The 26,296-nt window shown below is 34.4% G+C and overlaps 1 pseudogene; it reads left to right on the top strand.

Moving 5' to 3' along the window:
- Window positions 1-4,557: 4,557 nt before the first annotated feature.
- On the top strand, window positions 4,558-24,440 carry LOC149557305 (uncharacterized; annotated as a pseudogene).
- The last annotated feature ends 1,856 nt before the right edge of the window (window positions 24,441-26,296 follow it).

Raw genomic sequence — 26,296 nt, 5'->3', positions numbered from 1 at the left:
CAAGCAACCAAGTGAAAACTATAGGATTATTGTTGAATCATTCAACAAGTGAATCAATCAAATCTCTTAACAAAATAGTCCTAACAGGTTGTATTGGAATCCTTTAATAGGGCACTTACTTAATTGTGAGTTAAAGTCCTTTAGCAAGGCATACTTAGTAGGGTGTTGAAATCCTTTAACAAGGTGAGACCTAAAAGTCTTTGTAAGCCTTTAATAGGGCAGATCTTTTACAAGGTAGATCATGTATAATGATCAAAATATTGTAACCTTCATTGGATAAACTTTATTACTACAGTAGTGAAGATTTGTGGATGTCATCCCCACCCTAGTTTTACATACTCATTGTAGGGTTTTTGGGTAATCATTTATGGTGTCATATGCATGTGAATTTTTACTTGATTACATGTTTTAGATGTACATGCTTTACATGATATTTCAGTTTACTCATTAAATGTATGAGATGGATATGTGGTGAAAGTTTTTATGGGTCTAAGTTTAAACTACTAATTAACCCCCCTCTCATAAGTTTACCTTTCCTAATTGTAATTCCAAAAATTGTTATTAGAGCCTTGTTCTTTGAAAGAGAAGTTTTACGACTTTGAGGAAAGATCTTGGAAATGTAAGTCTACAAGTTGGGAAAGAATATTGAGAATGAGGGACTTTAAATATAATTCATTCTACATCAACTGAATGAAGCAAGAGAAGAACTAAAGAAATCCTTGAAGAGAAGGAAGGAAATTTATATTGAGGAGAATGACATGCAATAGAGAGATATGGAAACTACTAAGCTATTTACTAATGGAGACCCCAATGAATTTGATGTAGTATTTGAAGATCTAATGGAAAATAATAGAGCCCAAGTTGAGGAAATTAGAAATCTAAGGTTAGAGCAATAATTAGAAGCCATACTACTATCTAAGGTGACTAAATAGAAGAAGAAAGATATGGAAGACAAAGCCATGATTGAAGAATAAAAAAGAATTTTGAGCAATAGACTGGAAGAGAAATCATCAAAGCTAACCAAGATTTCCAACATACAATTGGATACACTAAGTCAAATGATAAATGCCGACTATGAGCTAAATGTTAAGTACATTGAGATAACAACATTGAGGTTGTAGAATGAGCAATTGTAGAGTGACCTAAAAAGGGAAAAAGAATTTATTGAAAGTTTCAAAAAACCAATTGAAGCCATCGAATACTTTAAACAATTATTGAGATCCCCTAGATCTAACAATGACACATCAGGACTGGGATACACAACTACTAAAGAAGGAGAATCATCCAAAAGTGCTAAAGAAAGGAGAAAAAAAGGTAATAACTCCAAACCTACATGTTATGATTGTGGTAAGAAAGGACATACTACTAACGTGTGGAGTAAAACTACAAATTAGAATGTCAATCATAAGAGCATGGTTCACTGTCATAAGTGCAACAAACAAGGTCATCAGGCACATGAATGCAAAACCAAGACCATGCACACACAAATATTTGAAGGATACTATTACAATTGTGAAAAATATAGACATAGAGCTTTTGAGTGTAGGTCCAAACCCATGCGGTCATCAAATGAGAAAACAAAGGTAAGGAACAATGACAAATCTTATAATTGGGATTATAATACAAGATATAGTTTTCATTATTGTCAAGAATATGGACAAGTTCCTGAGAATTGTATTAGTACACACTTTAGAAGTGACTACAAGAGGTGGTTGAGTCAAACCACATGTTTTAGCTATTTGAAGACTAGTCACATCAGTAGGTATTGTCCAATACGATCAAAGCCACCCAGTTGTGAGTTTGATAAAGGCAAAGGCAAGGTAGATGTTGAAAATTTCATAAATAAAATGAATAAGACATGGAAGAAAAAGGATGATTGTAGCACATCAAATGGAAAAGGGATCACTTTACCTAATGGGTTAGGTGATCACACCTCATCAAACTAAGCAATCAAGAAGTATATGGGACTAATATGTAAAGGTTATGTCATACACTAGTTCCAAAGGATTTATTATTGAAAGGATTACATTAGAATGATCAAAGATGCAAGATGTTGTTAGGAATTCAAGAAAAATATTTAATTTTTTCATGTTATTGTTGAGCATGAAATATTTTCCGTGTATGCCAAGTAAAATGCTAGAAGATTCTGAGCTAACAAATTAGCTAGTTGATGCTGAGTGAATGCAATGTTAATGGATGGGGAGTAAACCTAAAATTGGTTGATGCTGAGCTTATAGCTATGTAAGCACTCAACATTAATTGTAGAGTTTTAAAGGGTATTTTATTAATTTTCAGCTCATTCTTCATCATTTTGAAATGAAGAAAGAGCAAGAAGAGCAAGAGGCAATCAAAAAACTTATCCAAAGTGATTGCAAAAGACTTGAGTAGTGATTCTGCATCATTTCATCATATCTTACAAGGTATTTATCAAGGGCCAAGCTACGCTATTTATATTTTTACAAACCCTAGTTTCACATAATGACATCTAGTTCAAAGAATGTAGAGGGTAAGGAGGTTTTAAATGTTCAATTGGCTAGTAATGAAGTTAAGCAACCTATATTCTAGGCCATTCCTAAAATTTCTTACAAGCAAGACCCCTTTGGTGCACTATCCATGATACCATTGAATGTTTTAATAGTACAAGATGTTAGGTAATGCTATAACTACAAAATTGATAGCATTGGTGATATGTAGATCAAGGAAGCATACAAAAGATTATGTGAGAATGGTGTGTTGAAAGAAGAATTCAGAATTCTTGCAAAGAAAGGGTTGACATGAGCCCTAGATTTATTGAATGTGTTCGAGACCAAATGGATTAGGATAATGCTTAGTAGAATTCATGAGAGTTCATTATGGATGGATAATGGACCTATCAAAATAACTAAAAGGATAGTCCATAGGGTAACTGGATACCCAACCCTAGATTGCCCCAAGAAACTTAGGAGTGATTAAAAAGAGGTGATTGAGAAGAATACTGGAGCTGTATGGAACAAGAGAAGAATGACTATTGACACCATTACTGATCCTTTGATAGAGTTTGTAGTAAAGGTTATTTCACACAAGTTTTACCAATCTAGTATATTGAATAGTGTGCCATGTATAGCAATGGATTTGGGTTATAAAATTGTTAAGAAAGATCACACATATGATCTTCTAGAGTTACAATTACAACAATTGGTTGAGAACCAAGGAGCTATTAGAAAGACTAAAAGTGCACAATGTAAATTTGGTTTGATTTTGATATGCATATTCTTTTATGTTCAAAACACATTCCCTACATTTGGAACCATGGGAAGGAAAAAAAATAGATCAGTGGCAATATAAATTAGTGAGTTCATTGAATAATTGGGTGAGAATTTTGAATCTGTGATGAAAAGTTACTTTGAGGAATTTAAGCAGTCAATGAAGAAGAGATTAAGAATACCAATATTTCTAGTAGAAAAGCATTATGATGATGCCTATTTTCTAGTGGATGCTGACTATACAATTGTCCAAGAAGCAACACCAAGGGTGAGATGGATGAGGCCACTTGGATATGAAATAAATGTAGATGATGCCTCTATAGCTATTACTGCTTTACTTGTAGAAGAAATTTATAAAAATGCTAAGGCATTTGGGAACTATGAGTTGGCGAAGTCCAAAATCACTATGGAATTGAAGATTACTTCTATAATAAAGAAGAAGGATAAATTGGTGAAGAATTTAAAAGAAAAATTTGAAGAGGGTGTCAAGAAGGTAGAAGAAGAAGAAGAAGAAGAGGATGAAGAGGAAGAATATTCTCAAACACAAGCACCACTTGCACTTACTTAGGGTATGGGTGAAGATCAACCAAAGGAGGAGACTGAAATTGTTGAAGGTGCCTATGGAGAAGAAAGTAAGGAAGCACCTACACCCATTAATCTAAAAAGAAGAAAGCCTAGGACCTAACTAGTGACAAAATCCAAGAAAGTAGCCAAGCCAAGTCAGCCCAAACTAACTACACCTACTATGAGGGCTAGTACATGTGTGAACGCACAAAAGGATAAAGAGAACACAAAACTAGTAGAGCAAGGAGGTCAAGTGCAGAAAAGGCCTAGGAGGAAATATGTTGCACAAGCTAAGTTAGATGAGGAGAAAATAGAATTAGATGACAACAACCAATTCAAAGTGGGGAGTCACAATTCTCTATCAGATCTAGAGAATCTATGTGAAAATGTTAAGAATTGTGCAAATTTATCAAGATTCTCTCATGTAGACTTTGATAATCTTGGTAAATTGGAGAAGAATCAAATCGAGGAGGCTATATATGCCATGATGGAAAAATTCAAGACTACCCCACTATATATTTCCAACTCAATGCCCAAAAGCTTATATGATAGAGTTGATAAAAAATGGCACTATTGTCTGAACTTGGAGAGATAGATTAGAGAGACATCTCTTGCACAAGTGATGCCTGATCTCAGTAAGGCACAAATTGTTAGGGTTATGAAGAAATATGTAGTTAGGTTTGTACCTAAATATAGATCCTTTAGCATTTTAAGAAATAATATTGAAGATGTAGTTAAGAAGTCCACAAAAATGTGGAAAGTAACATATGGGCTTGCTACAGTAAAGGAAGGTGAGCAGGAACCTATAGAGGTCAAGGATGATGAAGAGGATGATAAAAATGATGAAACTGTTGAGGGAGGAACTAAAATGCACATAGATGACAAGGTAACAACTAAAGTAGAGCAACAAGAAGAATAGAGTGTGCAAGAAACACAATTTCCTGGTGTCAGCCCTCAACATATAACAAGTGAAAATACTAAAACAATCATAGTGAAGGATGTTTATGATGTCATAGCTCAAAAAATAAATCCCCTTATAGAGGAAGATCTCAAGAAGATACTTGATCAGTCCACATTACAAGAAAAACTTTGTGATAATCCTATTTTTCTGAATGTGGATGAATTGCAGAAGACAGTAACTGATATTGAAAGGGAAAAAGTGAATACACAAGAACCACCTTCTATCATCCCTCAAGTCACTCATAAATAACCTTTGGATAAAACACCTAAAGCTACATCTAAAAAGGCTGATATAATTGAAAAGGACATAGTGGAAAAAAAAGGCACCATATAAACACAAAGTGAAATAGGTCAGATAGACTTATCTAGACCTACAACACAATTACAAGGTGCATCACAAGTCATTATGGAAGTCAAGGACAAGACTTAAGAGACATAGCTGACACCATAGCTAAAGGAGCAAACAAGAATTCAAGCCCTAGTAACCTTACCAGTATCTAGCACTCCTTCAAGTCATACTCTTTAGAAGCCGAGCATAGATGCAACACCATTATAGATCTTAGTGCCAAGCCCAAGTTCATCAAAGGCTGAAGAAGTGATCCAATATGGAGATGTTAACCTTGATGAAGAAATTGTTCTACCAAAGTATGATTATGATAAAATGACTATAGAATAGATTGGCATACTTCAGGAAGCCCTAACATGGAAGAAGCATTAGGAAATTCTTAGAAGGGAGCATAAGAAGAAGCAGACATTGTAGGATATCAAAGACATATTTTTAGATGCATTTAGTCTGCCAACTCTAGATGAGACCAAGCCATTGATTGAATAGCTAACAAACATGGTGGAAAAGGTTAGTGAGGAATACCTAGACACAAATTCCAAATTATTAGAATGGTCAAAAAAGAAATTTTAGAGAAAAATAAATGAAAAGATATCAAGTCACATAGCACTAAAAAAGTTGCATTGGCAACTAAGGTTGAGGAAGTGAAGAAGGCACTTGAGAACATTTTCTCATTATACACTAAACTATGTAATCTAATAGTCCTCACCCAAGAAACCAAAAGTCACATTTTGAGCCTAGAGAGCAGCATGAATGCATCATGTGCAAAGTTTCCTATGAATCTAGCTCAAGGTGAGAAGCAGTTCAGAACTTTGTTACAAACCTAAAGTCAATTAGCCAAATTATTAGTATATGAGGCCAATATAAGGGAAAGACTAATTAGCATCCAAACAAAATTGACCCCCCACATGGAAATTTTGCACAAGGAACTAGGTCATCTTGAAACTCTCATGAAGAAAGACCCCAATCTTTCAACATTAGATGGCCTAGTCTACTCTGCTATCAAGCTAGCTATCCAAATCAATTCTTTGGATGTAGCATGTGAAAAATGGGATGTGGCTCTAAAGGTAATCCTAAATGTCCATAAATATTTTTTGGGCAAACACACTATACATGTATAGCCCATTGACATAAGTATCAAAAAGGGGGAGAGAAAGAAAAGGAGGAGATGTAGATTTTGGGAGAGACTAAGATGAGATAAAGAAGAAAGGGGGAAGTAAGAAAAGGGATAGAGAAAAGATAGATTAAGCTAAGGGAGAGCAAGAAAAAAATAATATGAATTCAAAATGTATCAAATGAGACACATTTACATAGCAGGACTTCAAAATTTTGGTTATAGAATAGACCTATGAACTAGGAGGAGATATCACATTTTGAGGTATACAAGTTGTTAAATTTTTTTGAAATTTTGAAGTTTTTTACATAAGCCAAGTTATAGATATGTTATGCTCATAAGATTAAGGCTATTATTACATACTCAAGTGTTTTTGACTCTCATGTTAAAGGGGGAGATTGTTGATCTCAATTTGGTTTTGACAAATGAGTGTCTACACACTTAAGTTATTTACTTAGTTCATGCCAAACAAGTAGAACATGTCGAGCACAACATGTATATTATAGTGCATGTCGAGTCCATAGTGAGTGATGAGCCACTCATGTGTTGATTCACTCAAGTGCCAAGCAAACAATGTATGCCAAGTGATACAAATGCCAAGTCTTAGTATAAAAGATATTATATATTGAGCATTAGACTTCAAATGTCAAGTGAAATAATTTTAATATATATATTTTTATTGGCACAAACAACTATGTAAACCATTTTAAAGTTGACTTAAGGATGAATTACAATATTTGGAGATAAGGATGAATCTTAAGATGGATTCCTAATGTAGTACATACAACCAATCAGAAAATGGGAAGGATTAAGTGACAAAATGGATGAATCATAGTCATTGATTCATACCTAACCCTAAGTCACCTAAGTCTTCTTAAGGAGGACAAACACTAAACTATCTAGAGTATTGAAGGAGAATATAGATAATTTTGCATGTGCAAATAGAACATTCATGGTTGCTAAGGAGTTATGAAGTGAGATTGCATTGTAGAATCAATTAGAGTAGAACAAAGGAAAGAGAAGAGTACACAACAAAGAGATATTTATTCAAGTAGGATCAAGAAGATAATAGTTTAGAGGTGATTTGTCATAAAGAAACCAAGTGCAAACTATAGGATCATTGTTGAATCATTCTAGTAGGTGAATCAATCAAATCTCTTAATAGAGTAGTCTTAATAGGCTGTATTAAAATCCTTTAATAGGGTGGTTAGTTAATTGTGAGTTAAAGTCCTTTAGCAAGGTACACTTTTAATAGGGTGTTGAAATCCTTTAACAGGGTAGACCTATCATAGGGTAGATCATGTCTCATGATCAAAACATTGTAACCTTCATTGAAAACACTTTATTACTATAGTAGTTAAGATTTGTGGGTGTCATCCCCACCTCAGTTTGACCTTCTTATTGGAGGGTTTCTAGGTAATCATATCTAGTGTCATATATGTGTGAATGTCTACTTGATTACATGTTTTAGATGTACATGCTTTACATGATATTTTAGTTTACTTATTAAATGTTTGAGATGGATGTGTGGTAAAATTTTTTATGGGTCTAAGTTTAAACTATTGATTCACCCCCCCCTTAGGAGTTTACCTTTCCTAATTGTAATTCCAATAGTAAAACTATCAATCAGAGCTCTAAGAAGAAATATAGAGGAAACTACTACAATTGCAACAAGAAAGGACATCAAGCACATGATTGCAAGACAAGGACCATGAACACTCAAAGATTTGAAGGATACTAGTATACTTTTAAAAAGTATGGACAAAAAGCATATGAGTATAGATCCAAGCCTAAATGGTCATAAAACAAACAATCCAATGCAAATTGCAATACAAACTCTTACACTTGGGATCATAACACAAGGCATATACACTTGGGATCATAACACAAGGCATAGTTCTCACTATTTTCAAGAGTATGGAAATGTTCTGGAGAATTGCATAAGAACACATTTTGGAAATGTGATTATAGTAGATGGCTGGGTAACAATAAATGCTTTAGTTGTTTGAAGATTGGTCATATTAGTAGAAATTGTCCAATAAGGTCACTAGAACCAAGCAGTAAATCCAACAAGGGAAAAAAGAAGAATGATGCTAAAAAGGTAAAGGTTTAGATGAACAAGACATGGAAGAAGAGAGAAGATTGAAAATTTCATGCCCAAAATTTATATATGGAAAAAATACCTTTTTTTTTTTTTTTTTTCCGAATCAGGAGAGAGGACTAAAGATAAGACACATATCTTATCCTTAAACTGGGAGGTGATGAAGTAAGGTGATGGAACAAAGTTTGTTTACTCAGGACTAGATTTCAAGTTCTCTATGAGGTGGTTACTTGGTTGCTAGTAATTGAATGCAAAACTATGTTAAGGTGTAATAGTTGTGAGCTCTTAATTTTTTGCACCCAATACGAGACATTTTGATGTACAAGTAAAAAATCTATTTGAGTCAATATAGGGTAAAAGGTCCTAAGATACAATGAGAAGATGGTTTATCAATTAATCATTTTATTTCCATTAATATTGGATTATCATTATATTAATATTAATATTATTATTATTTAATTATTATTATAGTTATTATTTTTAAAACACCTATGTCTTCCATACTTAATATACATCTTTTATCTTAATTGCTAACATCATTATTATTTAACATTAAATTAAGACTACTGCAAACACAATAGTGCTCAATTAATAAATAGATAAAATTATAGCTTGATCCTATTTACCCATCTTCCTATGCAACCCTTAACAAATATTAATCCAAGCAGTATGCATTACAATTCCTAAAATAATTTTCCTAAACTATTCTAGACTAAACAACTTCTACTCTTACTAAGCATAATACTAAAACCCCCTTTAACCAAAATATCCTAAGTCCACTACTTATCTAATTCTATGTCCTATTAAAACCTCTAACCCCTACCCCTCATGTCCAATCCTCTTATGTTTATTAATTCTACTTATCTCCCTTTCCAAGTCGATTCCCTACTCATGGGACCATGTGCCACTACAATTTCCAAATCCAAGTCAAATGTAAGTTTTTTCCTAAACACTACCTACCACCAAATTTTACTCCCTAGGTGGGCATGCATGAAATCTTAACTAAATGGGACACTAAGGAAGGTTCCCCACAAAATTGATATTGTTATTTAACAAAAATGAAATCATTACCCACTTGGTGCCTTGGGATTAGCATGAGGTAGGTGGGCATGGGTTCTTACTTTTTCCCAAGGTAGTTGCAAGAAAATAGTTTTAAAATTTCTTGAGATTTCTCCCAAGTACTCCCACGTTTTCCTAGGCATGGGTAGATGTGCTGATTTGTCCTTTTCTATGTAATTTAAATTTAACATCTCCCATTCTAGGTGCCTAGGGAGGAAGTCTGCCCATGCCAGACTTAAGTATAATTACTTGTTTATTTTCCCAAGGCCAGCCACTTGTATGGCCGCCTAGGCATCCCATCATCTTTAGTTATTTATTATTATTATTTTTGAGTTGGATTTTAAATAGTATGGAATGTGGTATGCTTAGGTAGAGGGAATGGGCTAGGTCATAATATATATACTTCCTTATTTATTATGTTAGGCTAGTTTAGGATTATAAATGATTTACTTTCTTATCTTGCTTTTATTTATTTATGTATACATCTTTTTGTATAGGGTCATATCATGAATCAAGGACTTCTTCGCTCAACTCTGACATTATTAATGGGGAAGATTTTTGAAATGATTTACTTCTAACTCATCAATTTTCAAGATATTAATATTTTATTTAGGTTCTATTATTATAATGGACTGCAATAGGATGAGACATTATTTGTTTTTGTTCATATGTTTTCTAGAAAGAATATGCATCTACAAGTCTTATTTGAGCTTAACTTATTTGTTTAGTTCTTTTCATGTATTCTCTATGATTTTTTAGATTTGAGTTGATGATATTTTAACATTGCACCATGTAGTATAATTTCTACTCTAATAAGCAAATCTAATGTAAACAACTATCAGATTACCAACAAAATCTACTTGTAAGATACACTAACATGGAACTTAAATGAAATCCACTGATTATAATTTCATGAACATCAAATATTCAATATACATTATCGATATTCAATTTCATAATTTAACCTATTTACAAATTCTTCATGTTCCTCTCAAGTTTGCATTCAACACAATATCAAGCAAGCAATGGGGTGGTGGAATCATCATATCAAGATACACAATGGAAGGACCTTTACAAGCAAGATAATTTCATAATCACTCTATTGACATATGTTTGAACTCAATGACATCATTCCTACAATACAATAAATTCACACAAAAAAAATGGAGTTGTGCTCCATTGCAATACAAATACAATAATGTTCTCTTCTTCTATGCAAGGGTAAGACTTCTCATCTTCCAAATGTCCAAGACTCCAAGCAATTACTTGCAACACAAGTGAAAAAATGCAGAACCATGGAGGCTCACCTCCCAACCTAGGCCTCAAGGAGGCCACCCACTGAGCTTGGGGAAACAAGGCACATATGGTTGCATACTACACATTCACATATCATGCATGATCACAACAATATAAAAAAACTCTATACAATATATTACAAGACAACCCAACCCAAGGCTTGCACTAAGATTCAACAATTAAATAAAGTTATAGGGTGAAGGTGGGCTCTCTCCACGAGAAGAATTTCCAAGCTAAGATTCAAAAATATGCACATATTCTCATTATCACCATGCCCTTTCGAGGCTTACAAAGACTTCCCTCTTCCCACACCTCCTTATACCTCCCAAAATGGAAGTAAACAAGAATTCCATATTCCATTGAACACATAAAAATCATCTCCACACATGGGAGAGTTCCTTAACTACATGAGTGAGCCCAACTAGCCCCTTCACCCAAGCATCTCTTCACCCATTACACAAACACACAACATGAAACCACAACAAGATTCAAAGAAGAAATCACATAAACTTCTCACATGCAACACTCAAACAAAAAGATCATTATTCAGAAACCATATCTACAATACACCAAATTTGCTATTGAATGAAGAACACCATGTCAACTCTACATGCAAATGAAGAACACCATGGATCATGGATACCAACCTCACTCCAAGAAATAGCAATGAAATTTGTAGTAGAGTTCCTTATCCTCTTCCTCCAAACCCTAGTTGTCTCTAAAGATAGAGAGTGGCAAAGTGAGTTTTTAATTTGGCCATGCCTATATATATCACTCTCATTTTCGGATTCAATATAAGATGCATTTTTTTTGGTGTCTCCTAGGTCTTCTAGGCACCTTAGTGGTCATTATTAGCCCTCAAATTAAATTATTAATATGGGTAGGGTTTATTTTCATCACAAATTACCATAGAGCTACTTTTTGGCCCTCACAATGCTAGGTAAGTTCAAATTTCAAATTTCCTATAGTGGTAACCTTGTTCTCTTTACTAATTTAAGGCAATAAGTCAAATTGTCTCAATTAAGGTATTTAAATTGGAATAAGGTGGCCACATGATCCATCATCAAAGAACATGCCATTTTCACATAATGAGTACAAGTGTCCAATGACACACACAAAATTCACTATACATCACACATGACATGTTCAGAATCTACACATGAAATACATACTACACACATACATCTCACGTTTATAAAATAAACACATAACAATGAGGTTTATGAATCTTATAAAGATTCACCTTGGCAGAGTCATATTTACATGTGTTTATATCTTGTTTCCCCATTATGTTTCCATGGTTCCTTTCTTGCACACTAAACTCAAGCATCAGTAGTCCAATGAAAAGTCCCATATAAAAGACATATGAAAGTAAAAGTACATTATAGATTTGTTATTCTACAATTCACATATAACACATTTCGTAATCAACTCTCTACTTCTATCATTTACATATAATCATTTAATCATTTTCCTTCAAGAAATGTACTTTACTAACTTCCATAACAAGATCACTTTAAGCATTAGAATCACATTAAAACTCATTTCTAACATAATAATAAAGTATTGAATGAATATCCATTAATTCATCAACTATACCAACTATGTCCTAATACATATCTTGATGGAAAACCACAAGGTAAATATCATTGTTTAAGTAGCAAAATTTATTGTCCATTAAGTATCAAACTATATGTCAAGATATCTAGTCTAGGCAACAAAATGGAAATACAATATCTACGCTATGATGGGTCAAGGTGAGGCCTCACATCATCCCCCCCATGCATGAAATTCCTCCTAGAGTTCATCAAAAAGATAGGGGTATTATGCTCTCATATGTATTGCATCCTCCCATGATGTTGTGACCTCATCATAACAGTCCCACTAGACTTTTGAAATGCCTCCTCACACTTTTTTGTCCATTCAAACTTCTATCCCTTTCTCTAAAGAGAGGTAATAGGGTGAGCTGCCTTAGAGAAACCTACCACAAATTTCCTATAGTATCCTACTAATCCCATAAAACTTCTAACCTTGGTGACATTGTAGGTGTTGGCCAATCCATGATGGATCAAATCTTGGATGGGTTGACTGATATCCCATCCCCTAATATCACATGACTCAAATAATGTATTTCTCATTTGAAAGGGAAAACTTTGACAAGCTACCATAGAGTTGATTCTCCCTCAAACATTGCAATACCTATCATAGGTGATCTTTGTGTTCCTTCTCATCACAAGAATAAACCAATATGTCATCTAGGAACACTACTACAAACTTTTCTAGGAATGTGCAATATACCCCATTCATGAGGCTCATAAATATAGTTGGGGCATTCGTGAGACCAAAAGCTACCATTGTGAACTCGTAGTGACCATATCTTGTATGAAATACAATCTTTTGAATGTCACTTTCCATGATGTGCAACTGATGGTACCCTAACTTCAAATCTATTTTGGAGAATACTTAGGCATTATGTGACTGATCAAATAGTTCATCAATCCTGGGTAATGGGTATCGATTCTTGATAGTTACCTTATTTAGCTACTGATAATCAATGCATAATCTGAGAGATTTGACCTTCTCAAAAAATATCATCGATGCTCCCCACGGTGATACACTAGGTTAGATATGCCCCTTCTCCAAAAGTTCCTCTAATTGAATCTTAAGCTCATTGAGCTCATGTGTGGTCATCCTATAGGGGGCTCTAGATACTAGTTCAGCTCCTAGCACCAAATCAATATGGAAATAAACTACCCTTGGTGGTGGCATGCTAGGAAGCTCTAATGGAAACACATCTATAAACTCCTACAATATCGAGTAGTCATCGAGAGAAGGTTCCTCCCCTACATGCTCCTCTCTATCACTAATGGTGATAACAAACAACTGGCATCCCTTCTACATGCACTACTTAAGCTGCATGGTAGAAATTAGATGAAGAGATATTGGCCTTTAAACCCTTGAAATAACCTTAGGTGTACCATGATCATCTACACACTCAATCCTCTTTTGTTTGTAATGCACCTTGGCGCTATGGGCACTAAGCCAATCCATGAAAAGGACTACATCATAGGAACCCAAGTGGGTAATATGAAAGTCTAATATGGTGAACATGTCTCCTATCTAGATCAGACACTCATGGATCAAGGAATCAACTGACATCCTAGCCCATAAAGCTAACTCAACCTCCCAATCAACATCTTGTCTAGCTGCCACTAGCTTGCATCGCTCCACTACAAATGGAGATGTAAAAGAGTCTATAGCTCTAAAGTTAAATAGTATCATAACCTCATATCCTCTAATCATACCTATAGCCTCAATCACTATGGCCTGGTGCTCAGCTTGGCAGTTATCAACTATTGCAAACACCCTATGGGTTCTGCCCATATCACCTACTGTAGGTTTAGAGGTGGGTCCTCACTGACTGCTTACTATGGGACCTTGTGGACACTCTCTCACAATATGACTCATACCACTAGAAGCATAACATGGCCCACGAGTTTGAATCTACACTCCTTGTGGCCTGGACTGTTGCTGACCCTCGGTCCTACTAGATCCACTAAAGCCTCCCTTAAAGGATTGTTGAGTTCTGGCTAGTTGAGTATACTATGTCTGTGGCCTCTAATCACATCTAGGGCCCTGTTTCTGCCACTGTTTGGACCTAGAACCCTGATAAACCTAAGATTACCTCTATCTAGTGTCCTGCTAGCCTTTCTACTATGTCTGTGGGGCCTTTGAGGACCCTGCTGAATGATTTTGATTACCCTTCCAAGAGGGTTTCTATTGTGCTGGTTACTAGGAGGGGTTCTAGTTATGGGACTTATCCCAAGATTCCTGTCTAGTATCAATATCTTTGACAACCAATGCCATCTCAACTACCTCTCTGAAAGTGGTAGGAAATGCCAACCACACTGATCCCTGGAGAGATAAGTTAAGGCCCTTAATGAACTGATGGATGCATAGATTCTCATCTCTCATGTACTCCAGATAAGGAAGTAGCTCTAAGAACCTACTCTCATACTGGGCCACCATGAGACCCCTCTATTGAAGATAATGAAACTCCTCAACTTGCCTCTGTATAAAGTGCTCTAACAAATATCTATCTCTAAAATGGTCCATAAAGGGCTCCAATGTGATTGTCTTTATGTCTACTCTCCCTATAGTCTCTTCCTACTACCACCAAGTGGAGGCATCCTCTCATAATAGGTGTATGGCTAGTCATGCCTTTAGATTACTCCCATGGGTATGCAATCCAAAGCACCTCTATAAACTCTATACGTAGCCATGCCTATGCACGTGTACCATCTGTGGTACCAGTGAATATGGATGGCTTGAGTTGTAGCAGGTCACTAATCTCATCCCAAATATGTTGGGGTGCTCTCACTGGTGGTCGCACTAATGCAGGGGGTTGCTCGATCTAGTGTACTGATGCTTCCCCTTAATCCTTTATAAGTTTGGGTGGGGGGCTTCTACTCCTTTCCTTGACATTGGCCCCATGCCCCTCTACATCCTATTGTTCTAGCTATGGAATGATAGGTGGTAACCTCTACTGTACTACCCCAATATGATTATTGATAGCATTCAAAACTTGATCAAGATTTGGAGGTTACCCTAGTGGTGGTCCTCCCACATCCTATCCTACCCCCTCTTGGCCAACTGGGTGTTCTCTAGGACCCTTGGCCCTCCGATGACCATTGTGGTTGACTGCGGGCATCCTACACAAGTTGTAGTTCAGAGGTTAGATGTAATGCGTTGGGCTCCTAGTTTTATAACCCAAAGCTCTGATACTAGAATGTCATGCTCAAAATTTCTATAAGGAAAAAACACAACTAATTTTTTTTTTTGAAATAGCAGAGAGGACTGAAGGTAAGATACATATCTTATCCTTAAACTTGGAGGTGACAAAGTAAGGTGATGGAATGAAGTTTGTTTACTCAGGATTGGATTTCAAGTTCCTTATGAGGTGGTTAGCTCGTTGCTAGAAACTGAATGCAAAACTATGTTAAGGTGTAATGGTTGTGAGCTCTTAATATTTTGCACCCAATACGAGACATTTTGATGTACAAGTAAAAACTCTATTTGAGTCAATATAGGGTAAAAGGTTCTAGGATGCAATGAGAAAATGGTTTATCAATTAATCATTTTATTTCCATTAATATTGGATTATCATTATATTAATATTAATATTAATATTATTTAATTATTATTATAGTTATTATTTTTAAAACAACTATGTCTTCCATACTTAATATACATCTTTTTATCTTAATTGCTAACATCATTATTATTTAACATTAAATTAAGACTACTACAAACACAATAATGCTCAATTAATAAATAGATAAAACTATAGCCTAATCCTATTTACCCATCTTCCTATGTAACCGTTAACAAATATTAATCCAAGCAGTATGCATTACAATTCCCAAAAATAATTTTCCTAAACTATTCTAGACTAAACAACTTCTACTCTTACTTAGCATAAAACTAAATAACCAAAATATCCTAAGTCCACTACCTATCTAATTCTATGTCCTATTGAAACCTCTAACCCCTACCCTCATGTCCAATCCTCTTATGTTTATTAATTTCACTTATTTCTCTTTCTAAGTTGATTCCCTACTCATGGGACCATGTGCCACTACAATTTCCAAATCCAAGTCAAATGTAAGTTTTTTCCTAAACACTACTTGCCACCAACTTTTACTCCCTAGGTGGGCGTGCATGAAACCTTAACCAAATGGGGCACCAAGGAAGGTTCTCCACAAATTTGATATTGTTTTTTTAACAAACATGAAATAATTACCCACTTGGTGCCTTGGGATCAGCATGAGGTAGGTGGACATGGGTTCTTACTTTCTCCCAAGGTAGTTGCAAGGAAACAATTTTAAAATTACTTGAGATTTCTCCCAAGTACTCCCACCTTTTCCTAGGCATGGGTAGATGTGCTGATTTGTCCTTTTTTTATGTCATTTAAATTTAACATCTCCCATGCTAGGCCCCTAGGGAGGAATTCTACCCACGTTAGACTTAAGTATAATTACTTGTTTGTTTTCCCAAGGTTAGCCACTTGTATGGCTGCCTATGCATCCCATCATCTATAGTTGTTTATTGTTATTATTATTTTGTTTGGGTTGCTTTTTAAATAGTATGCAATGTGGTATGCTTAGGTAGAGGGAATTGGCTAGGTCATAATATATATGCTTCCTTATTTATTATGTTAGGTTAGTTTAGGATTATAAATGATTTACTTTCTTATATTGCCTTTTTTTATGTATATATCTTTTTTTATACGGTCATATCATGAATCAAAGACTTCTTCCCTAAAGTCTGACATTATTAGTGGGGAATATTTTTGAAATGATTTATTTCTAACTCATCAATTTTCAAGATATTAATATTCTATTCAAGGTCTATTATTTTAATAGACTATAATAGGATGAGACATTATTTGGTATTGCCCATACATTTTCAAGAAAGAATATGCATCTATAGGTCTTAGTTGAGCTTAACTTATTTGTTTGCTTCTTTTCATGTATTCTCTAAGATTGTTTAGATTTGAGTTGGTGATATTTAAACATTACATTATGTAGTATAATTTCTACTCTAACAAGCAAATCTAATGTAAACAACTATCATATTGCCAACAAAATATACTTGCAAGATACACTAACATGGAACTTAAATGAAATCCTTTGATTATAATTTCATGAACATCAAATATTCAATATACATTATCAACTTTCAATTTCATAATTTAAACTATCTACAAATCCCTTAGCTATCAATTGCATATTCTGCATCTAATTTGAAATCAATATTGAACACCAATGCAACTAAATTATTCTTATGAAATTTGAGGAGATAAGAATAAGGAAATGATAATATCTTATTCATTCTTCCAATATATATCATAATACAAAATTCTTTTCTTCAATACATTCTAATTTTAAGTAATGATAAGGAATCATAAAACAATGGGATTTTTCCTCCATGTTCCTCTCAAGTTTGCATTCAACACAATATCAAGCAAGCAATTGGGTGGTGGAATCATCATATCAGGATACACAATGGAAGGACCTTTACAAGCAAGATAATTTCACAATCACTCTATTAGCATATGTTTGAACTCAATGACATCATTCCTACAATACAATAAATTCACACAAAAAAAATGGAGTTGTCCTCCATTGCAATACAAATACAATAATGTGCTCTTCTTCTATTCAAGGGTAAGACTTCTCATCTTCCAAATGTCCAAGACTCCAAGCAATTACCTACAACACAAGTGACAAAATGCAAAACCATGGAGGTTCACCTCCCAACCTAGGCCTCAAGGAGGCCACCCATTGTGCTTGGGGAAACAAGGCACAAATGGTTGCATACTACACATTCACATATCATGAATGATCACAACAATATAACAAAACTCTACACAATACGGTACAAGACAACCAAACCTAAGGCTTGCAATAAGATTCAACAATTGAATCAAGTTATAGGGTGAAGGTGGGCTCTCTTCACAAGGAGGATTTCCAAGCTAAGATTCAAAAATATGCACATATTCTCATTATCAACATGCTCTTTCAAGGCTTACAAAGACTTCCCTCTTCCCACACCTCCTTATACCTCCCAAAATGCAAGTAAACAAGAATTCCATTTTCCATTGAACACATAAAAATCATCCCCACACATGGGAGAGTTCCTTAACTACATGAGTGAGCCCAACTAACCTCTTCACCCAAGCATCTCTTCCCTCCCAAGGGTGAGTGATGCTTCACACCCATTACACAAACAAACAACATGAAACCACAACAAGATTCAAAGAAGAAATCACATAAACTTCTCACATGCAACACTCAAACAAAAAGATCCTTATTCGCAAACCACATCTACAATACACCAAATTTGTTATGGAATGAAGAAGACCATATCAACTCTACATGCAAATGAAGAACACCATGGATCATGGATACCAACCTCAATCCAAGCAATAGCAATGAAAGTTGTAGTAGAGTTCCTTATCCTCTTCCTCCAAACCATAGTTGTCTCTAAATATAGAGAGTGGCCAAGTGAGTTTCTAATTTGGCCATGCCTCTATATATCACTCTCATTTTCGGATTCAATATAAAATGCATTCTTTTTGGGGTCTCCTAGGTCTTCTAGGCACCCTAATGGTCATTATTAGCCCCCAACTTAAATTATTAATATGGGTAGGGTTTATTTTCATCATAAATTTACGATAGAGCTACTTTTTGGCCCTCACAATGCTAGGTAAGTTCAAATTTCAAATTTCCTATAGTGGTAACCTTGTTCTCTTTACTAATTTAAGGCAATAAGTCAAATTGTCTCAATTAAGGTATTCAACTCAGAATAAGGTGGCCACATGATCCATTATCAAAGAACATGCCATTTTCACATAACGAGTACAATTGTCCAATGACACACAAAATTCACTATACATCACACATGACACATTCAAAATCTACACATGAAATACATACTACACACATACATCTCACATTTACAAAATAAACACATGACAATGAGAATTACAAATCTTATAAAGATTCACCTTGGCAGAGTCATATTTACATGTGCTTATACCTTGTTTTTCCATTATGTTTCCATGATTCCTTTCCTGCACACTAAACTCTAGCATCAGTAGTGCAATGAAAAGTAACATATAAAATACATATGAAAGTAAAAGTACATGATAATTTTTTTATTCTACAATTCACATATGACAGATTTCATAATCAACTCTCTACTTCTATCATTTACATCTAATCATTTAATCATTTGCCTTCAAGAACTGTACTTTACTAACTTCCTTAACAAGATCACATTAAGAATTAAAATCACATTAAAAGTCATTTCTAACATAATAATAAAGTACTAAATGAATATCCATGAATTCATCGACTATGCCAATTATGTCCTAATACATATCTTAATAGAAAACAACAATGTAAATATCATCGATTAAGTAGAAAAATTTACTATCCATCAAGTATGAAACTATATGGCGAGATATTCAATCTAGGAAATGAAATGGAAATACAATATCTATGCTATGATGGGTTGAGGTGATGCCTCACATAAATAAATCAATTCAAGATGAGGTCACTTCATCCAATGGATTAGGTGATCAGACAATTCAAGATGAGGTTACTTCATCCATTGGATTAGGTGATCACATCACCCCCAACTAAGAAATATAAAGGTACATGTGGGACTAATATTTCAAAGTAATATTATAGATCAGTTCCAAGAATCTAAGATCTTAAAAGATTAGAAATGCATGAGTTAAGATGCAATACATTGATTAGAACATGGAAGAAAATCTTTAGTTTTTTTATTTCTATGTTGTTGTTGAGGGTAAATGGAACTTTAGTTGTTTCCAAGTGAAGGATTTATGTCATTATTGGCCAAGCTTTCTGTGTAAGGCGAGAATAGTAGAAATCAAGTCTAAGCCAAGTGAGTTAGAAACCTTATGGTAGTTGAGATTACACCTATTTAACCATTAAGTGTTTATTGCAAAATGCCAAGGGTTATATAGTCATTTTTTGACTCATTCACATTTACCAATGATCAAAGAGAGCACGAAGAGCATGAAGGTGAATTACAATAGGAGATTCTTATATTTACAAACTAAATTCAGCTGCAACTCGATAGAACTTGTTAGATTCAAAGGTATTTAATTAGTGCTGAGTTTCACTCACTCATACATTTGGACTTGTTTTTCTACCAAAATTTTTGACCAAAGGTATGATTTCTTTTATTTTTTGGTTTCCATCCCCATATTGGTTGAAAATATCCTAAGTTTTCTCGAAGTTGGTCAAAATTTTGACTAACTCGAGTCATAACCTTAATATGTTAAAAGTATATTGGTTGAAAAGTATGTTAAAATTGATATATTCATGTAGGCTTATAGTCATATCATGATACTTTAATGTTATTTTTTCATTCTCGTGTAGGCATGTAAATTTGTAGGTGATATTGGGGCTTTGCAGGTAATATTGGGGTAATGATCGACACTGTAAGCAACACAATTCAGATTTTGTTAATGTTAATACTCAAACGAGCCCATTTTTGATCCTACTTTCACATTTTATAGATTTACTTGATATGTTTCCTTTGTTTATCTTCCTTGATAGCATTGGAGTTGTAGAATTATCAATATTGGAAAACATAAATTTTAGGGCATCTATTTTAGTCGGGTGGATGGAAGCATGTATTGTTTGGAAGTCTAGCACAAAGTTCAGACAAGCTGAATCTACTAATACTTTATCTTCCTCTTATTGCTAGCTCTAATTTTCTATTTGAGCTTAATAGGGATTTAAGATTTGATTCTATCAATATTTGTTGATTTTATTTTTATTTTTGAGTGTTTGAGTTTCTTGGTCAAGTTTCTCTATCATACCCTTTTCCAATCCATATGTTTGCTCTAATTACTGATCTACGTTAGAGAAAACATATGGATTGAAAGGTTAATTAAATATATCATAATTTATGGTTATGTAGGATGTGACTATAGAGTGGGAAGTGTAGACAATGCCGACTTTCATCTTCATTAAAGATAGAAAGACAATGAACAAGATTGTTGGTGCTAAGAAAGATGAGCTTGAAAGGAAAGTGATAGCACTTTCTCAAGCATAGGCCTTGGCCCAAATTATAAATAGTTCTATTAATATTAAATTTTTATAGGCCTGGCTTAATTTTAAGTAGTTCTATTAATAATTTTACTTCCTACCAATAGGAAACTTTTGTTGTAATGGTATGCTACCTTGAAAACATGTGCTATTGTTAGTTGCTTGCTGCAATGTTGTGGGACCTTGAAAACATATTTTGATATATGTATTTGGAATGGTAATGTGAAACATAATTTATTGTTGTTAATTATTTAGGTGTTAAGCCTTTCTTTTTCTATATGGTGTTTATGAAACTATTATGATGGGAATTTGAACAGTGTACTAGCTTCCATTTAAAATTTGTTGTGGTGCATATTTTGTCAATTACTTTTGTTTGTCACTTTTTTTTTTGGGTATTTAGTACTTTTTAAAGTACTATAACTGCTAGAGTTTAACTGGGAAAATTCACACCCATATTTCCATTAAGAAGTTGTACCCATGAGCTCTCACCTTTTGGTTACTAGTACATTGTTGGTTCATGTGTGATTCTCTTATTTTATCAAGACCTTCCATAGAATCAAACTATAGATATTTTGGTATTCCAATGGGTTATGCTAGCTTCAAACATGCTTACATAAATAATGTTTTGGTATTCAAAGATATTCTTTCCTTATCAATTGATGATTTCGCTTATTTTTCACAATTCCAAACAATTATTCTCCTCATCTTTTGATCTACAGACTTGAAATGTACTCTCCTACATAGACCTTCCATGACCCTTAACCTAAATACATAGTCATTTAGACTCCAAATATTTTCTATGGCCTTCATACTATTAAGAAATTTCCAAGAAAAAATTGGACATTCTAATTCAATATATATATACAACTTCATGAGAGTAGACTCTTAAAACAAATACAACAAATTTGTAGAACTTGTGATTTATCTTTATACACTTGAGGGTGTTTAAAATATAACACTTTTGATCTCTATTGTAATGTCTAACTAAATAACCTAAATTTTATAGCAAAGTCATTCTTTTAATATTTGCACTGCTATTCTTTGACAATTTCAAATTCATCTTCGTCAAATGCTTCATTTTTTTAAAGCTTTGAATGGCATGCGACCCTTTTCCATTTTTGCCTCTCCACATATTTCATCAACATATTTAACAATGATCTTCAATTTTGGTTGCATTTTGGTACGGATCAACCTTTCTTGAACCCATGAACTATGACTCCAAACTCAACTTTCTTTTGAACCAAACCTAAGAATCTTCCAGCTACACTACATTGATGGTATTACCTTTATTATGAATAATCATGTCCCAAATGCTAAGCTTTCAGCAATCTCCTGCTACAATGCAATCATACTATAGTGATCACTATTCTCTTGAGTGGAATGATTATCTTTCTTCTTCATGGTGACTGCAAGCACCAATCTCAAAATCCAAGAAATCTTTGAACTAAAAGATTTAGTGTATTTGTGTTTTTGATCATCTACAAATCTTATGTGAATTTTACAAATACATATTCAGTTTCAAAATTTTCATACATGGCTCTCTAATCAAACACCTCAATTCCTTTCACATCGATTTCCCTTTATTCATTTATATATATTATTTAAATGTCTAATCATGGATTTAACACCTAATGGCTTTATGTCTATGTAGGAGACACATAGTATGTTTTGGTGGAAGAAGTCATTTTAGGAAAATAATCTTGCATTTTGTTGCAGGGCCACATCTAAGACTAAGCTCCAATAGCCCAATGATTCTTCCCAGAAGCCTACAATTGATCCTTTTCTTGTAGTTTTAGAAGCATATTATTTTTCATCAAATGCATCATCAGCTACATTTCATGACCCTCTTGAAGAATTTGGCATGCCAATTGAGTCTCCTAGTATGAATGATAGAAAAAGTTCCACCAATAGAACTATTGGAATTGATGACATCTTTGATGGCTTTTCTAAAGCAGTTCCCCTGGCCTCATCTCCCATCGATAATTTTGGTAAAGACCAAAACCCATTGAAGACAAATAAATTCTCGAGTCCTCAAACTAAGGATAGCAAAGAGGCTTTTGAAAACAAATCTCCAAAGAAAGTCTCAGTAGATAACCTAGAGAAAAATCATGCCAAGATATATTCAAGTGACCCTTGAGTAGATTTTGATATACAAAGTGGCATTGCCGATGCTTCCATAAAATCTTCTTCAAATACCAATAACCATTATTTGCATGAAGAGTCTACATTTTATAGTAACTTGAATTGAAAGGAGGCTTCTTTGCCCGAAAAGTCTAAAGATAGCTCAGAGATTGTCTATGATAAATGGATTACTGTAGATGACATTCAATTTTTTATGCAACCTACATCAGCCCCACCACCATCAAGGTTACCTTCTCCTCTAGTGATTAAGTAGGGGCCCTCAAAATCATATAGAGAAGAATTTGGTTCTTAAAAACCATCTGCCATTTCTTCAATTGATGAACTTGAAGAGTTTGCAATGGGTAGGTCTAAAGGTTCTGCTCAACAAAGAGAGGATAAATCATCATATGAAGAAGACATTGGCAACAATTTAGCAGTTTCTACAATAAAGGATGCCATGGACAAGGCTAAAGAAAAACTAAAATTTTCTAGGAAAGTGAGAGAGAAGGAAAATGAAGAAGATATGATCAAGGCTAGGTGAAGTGAAAATCAAGAGAGAGAAGAAAGACCAATGGAAGAGGTTGCTGAGCATGAAGAAAGGGAAAGAGTGGAAGGGTAGCTTAGGAGGCTCATTGAGAGAGAGAGGAGAGAGAAAAATAGGAATGGGAAAGAGAAAGGCTTAGAATAGAAAAGGAGAGAAAGAAACAAAATAGCTATGTAGAGGGCAACAAAGGAGGCTCATGAGAGAGTAGCTATTGACACACGTGAAAATGCACAAAGAGTTGTAGTTGAGAGGACAACTAGAGAGGCTCATGAGAAGGTAGTTGCTGAAGCACGAGAAAGAGCATAGAGAGTTGCTCTAGAAAAAATAGCTATAGAGGCAAGAGAAAGGGCAGTGGCTAAGGCAAGGGAAAGGGCAATTACAGAGGCAAGAGAACGAACAACTACAAAGGCCATGAAAAGAGCAACATTTGGTGATTTTGGCTGAACTTTGGTGATTTCATAAGGGAAGGGCATTTGAGGGGACTTGTGATTGATCAGTTGGGTTATGTGGATGACTTAAATGGTAGGGACAAACAATTACTAGTTGAGAAGACAGGTACCTAGTAAAAGATTGCTTTGGAGGTAGGGTGCATGTTGATACTTGTATCTTGCTACTGACATGTGAATGCTTTTGTTATGAGCCTCAATAAAATCATGACCGTGAACAAAAATAATTAGCTTCTCTGTCCAAGTGTATGGCATTTTTTTGGGTAAATGCTAGACTTTCTTGACCCTTTATTTGGACTAGATGAATATGTGAAGTAAAATTGCCAAAAATTCAACATAGCTTCCATCTTGATCCTTTATGGCAGGTGTGTTTGTTTGCCTTACAAAAGGAAAAAAGGGTTTAAGATAGTAAACATTTAATCATACATGTTGGTGAAATATAAATGAAACTAGAAATCGAGGTGTACCCAAGACTTAAGTTACAAGCTCTCAAATATTTATTGGATTATAATTTAGTGGATTTTATTCTCAAATTGTTGATGGTAGGGAAACTTAAAATTAAGATTTTTCTTTTTCAATTTCATTCTATCTCCAATTTTTTAAAGGTTAGTCCAATTATCAATTTTACAATTTAGGTTTTGAGTGTTAGTCCTCATTTTGGTGGTGTTTATTTTTTATTTGTGGCTTCCATTTTGAAAAATTGTTTTGATCTACCTGAATTGATTGATGATCTATAAAAATGGTAGTTTGATTAAAAAAATAGTGGTTCTATCTTTGATTCCACTTGATCTGTAAAACTAATCGAGCATTTACTTAGGATAGTTCACGAGTTAGACTTACAAAGATTACATTGGTAAAATCTAACATCAGGATTTTTAATTATCAATCTGAATCTAATATGTAAATCCAAACCTCTAATCTACTAAGCTCAAAGAAACAACTACAAGATTAATCACAGAAGAATGGAACCAAGATGATAACGAAGTTCACCAAAAATTGGCTACGTCTTTGAATTTGCTAGAAAAATGAATCGATCTATTGCCTTCAAGACTTGGAAACGCCACAGGTTACAAAAAGAAGTCAACTTTTTCCTTACAAGAGGCCTCAAGAAAGAAGCTCCACCTATGACAACAACTTCCACATCGGCAAGACATCCTTACAGAAGAACAAGAAGAAGCTTTGCAACAAATTTTGCAAAACGTAGATTCTTCGCCAAGTTACAAAAATTCCTCCAAGGAAAGCTTGGCTTACAAGAAGAATTTCTATGAGAAGAATTGGCTTGAGAAGAGTTGGATCCAAAGAATTGCATGATCCACTGATCCCCCTCCAAGGAAGACCCCCCTAGTTCCCTTTTATGCATAAAAATGAGCCAAAATTGGGCTAAAATAATTTGTGTTAAATATAGGACATATTAATTAACCCCATATCCGAAATCCCCCTTTGACCATTTTAGGGGGTTAGCCTTATCACAAATTTTGGGGTGAATTATTAACAAATTAACAAATAAACCTATTTTTACATAGGTAGTTGGTAGATTGATAAGATTTCAAAAATAACCTACGCCAAAAATATCTCCAAGCGCTACAATAGCACAATGGCCTACCCAATTTTGGACAAGCCATTGGTCAGGGGTTCAAACCGCGCCGGCAGTCTACCAAAGGCCAATTTTTGCTGGCTAAAGGTTAAATATAAAGTCTGCCCTTTTAATTTTAAATGGCCACTGGCTGTGTCTTGGAGCCCGTAGGTCACAAGTTCGATTCTTGGCGACTCCTTCATGTGCTGAAAAATTGATTTTGCAATTGACACGTGGACTGTCAACTAAGTAGACTTGCCACATGGGCTCCTGAGATCATG

The sequence above is a fragment of the Cupressus sempervirens genome, chromosome 5 (genome assembly GCF_028749045.1).
Source record: "Cupressus sempervirens isolate cs-2001-9-10 chromosome 5, ASM2874904v1, whole genome shotgun sequence".
Lineage (NCBI taxonomy): Eukaryota > Viridiplantae > Streptophyta > Pinopsida > Cupressales > Cupressaceae > Cupressus > Cupressus sempervirens.
This window is presented reverse-complemented; position numbering and strand designations above follow the sequence as displayed.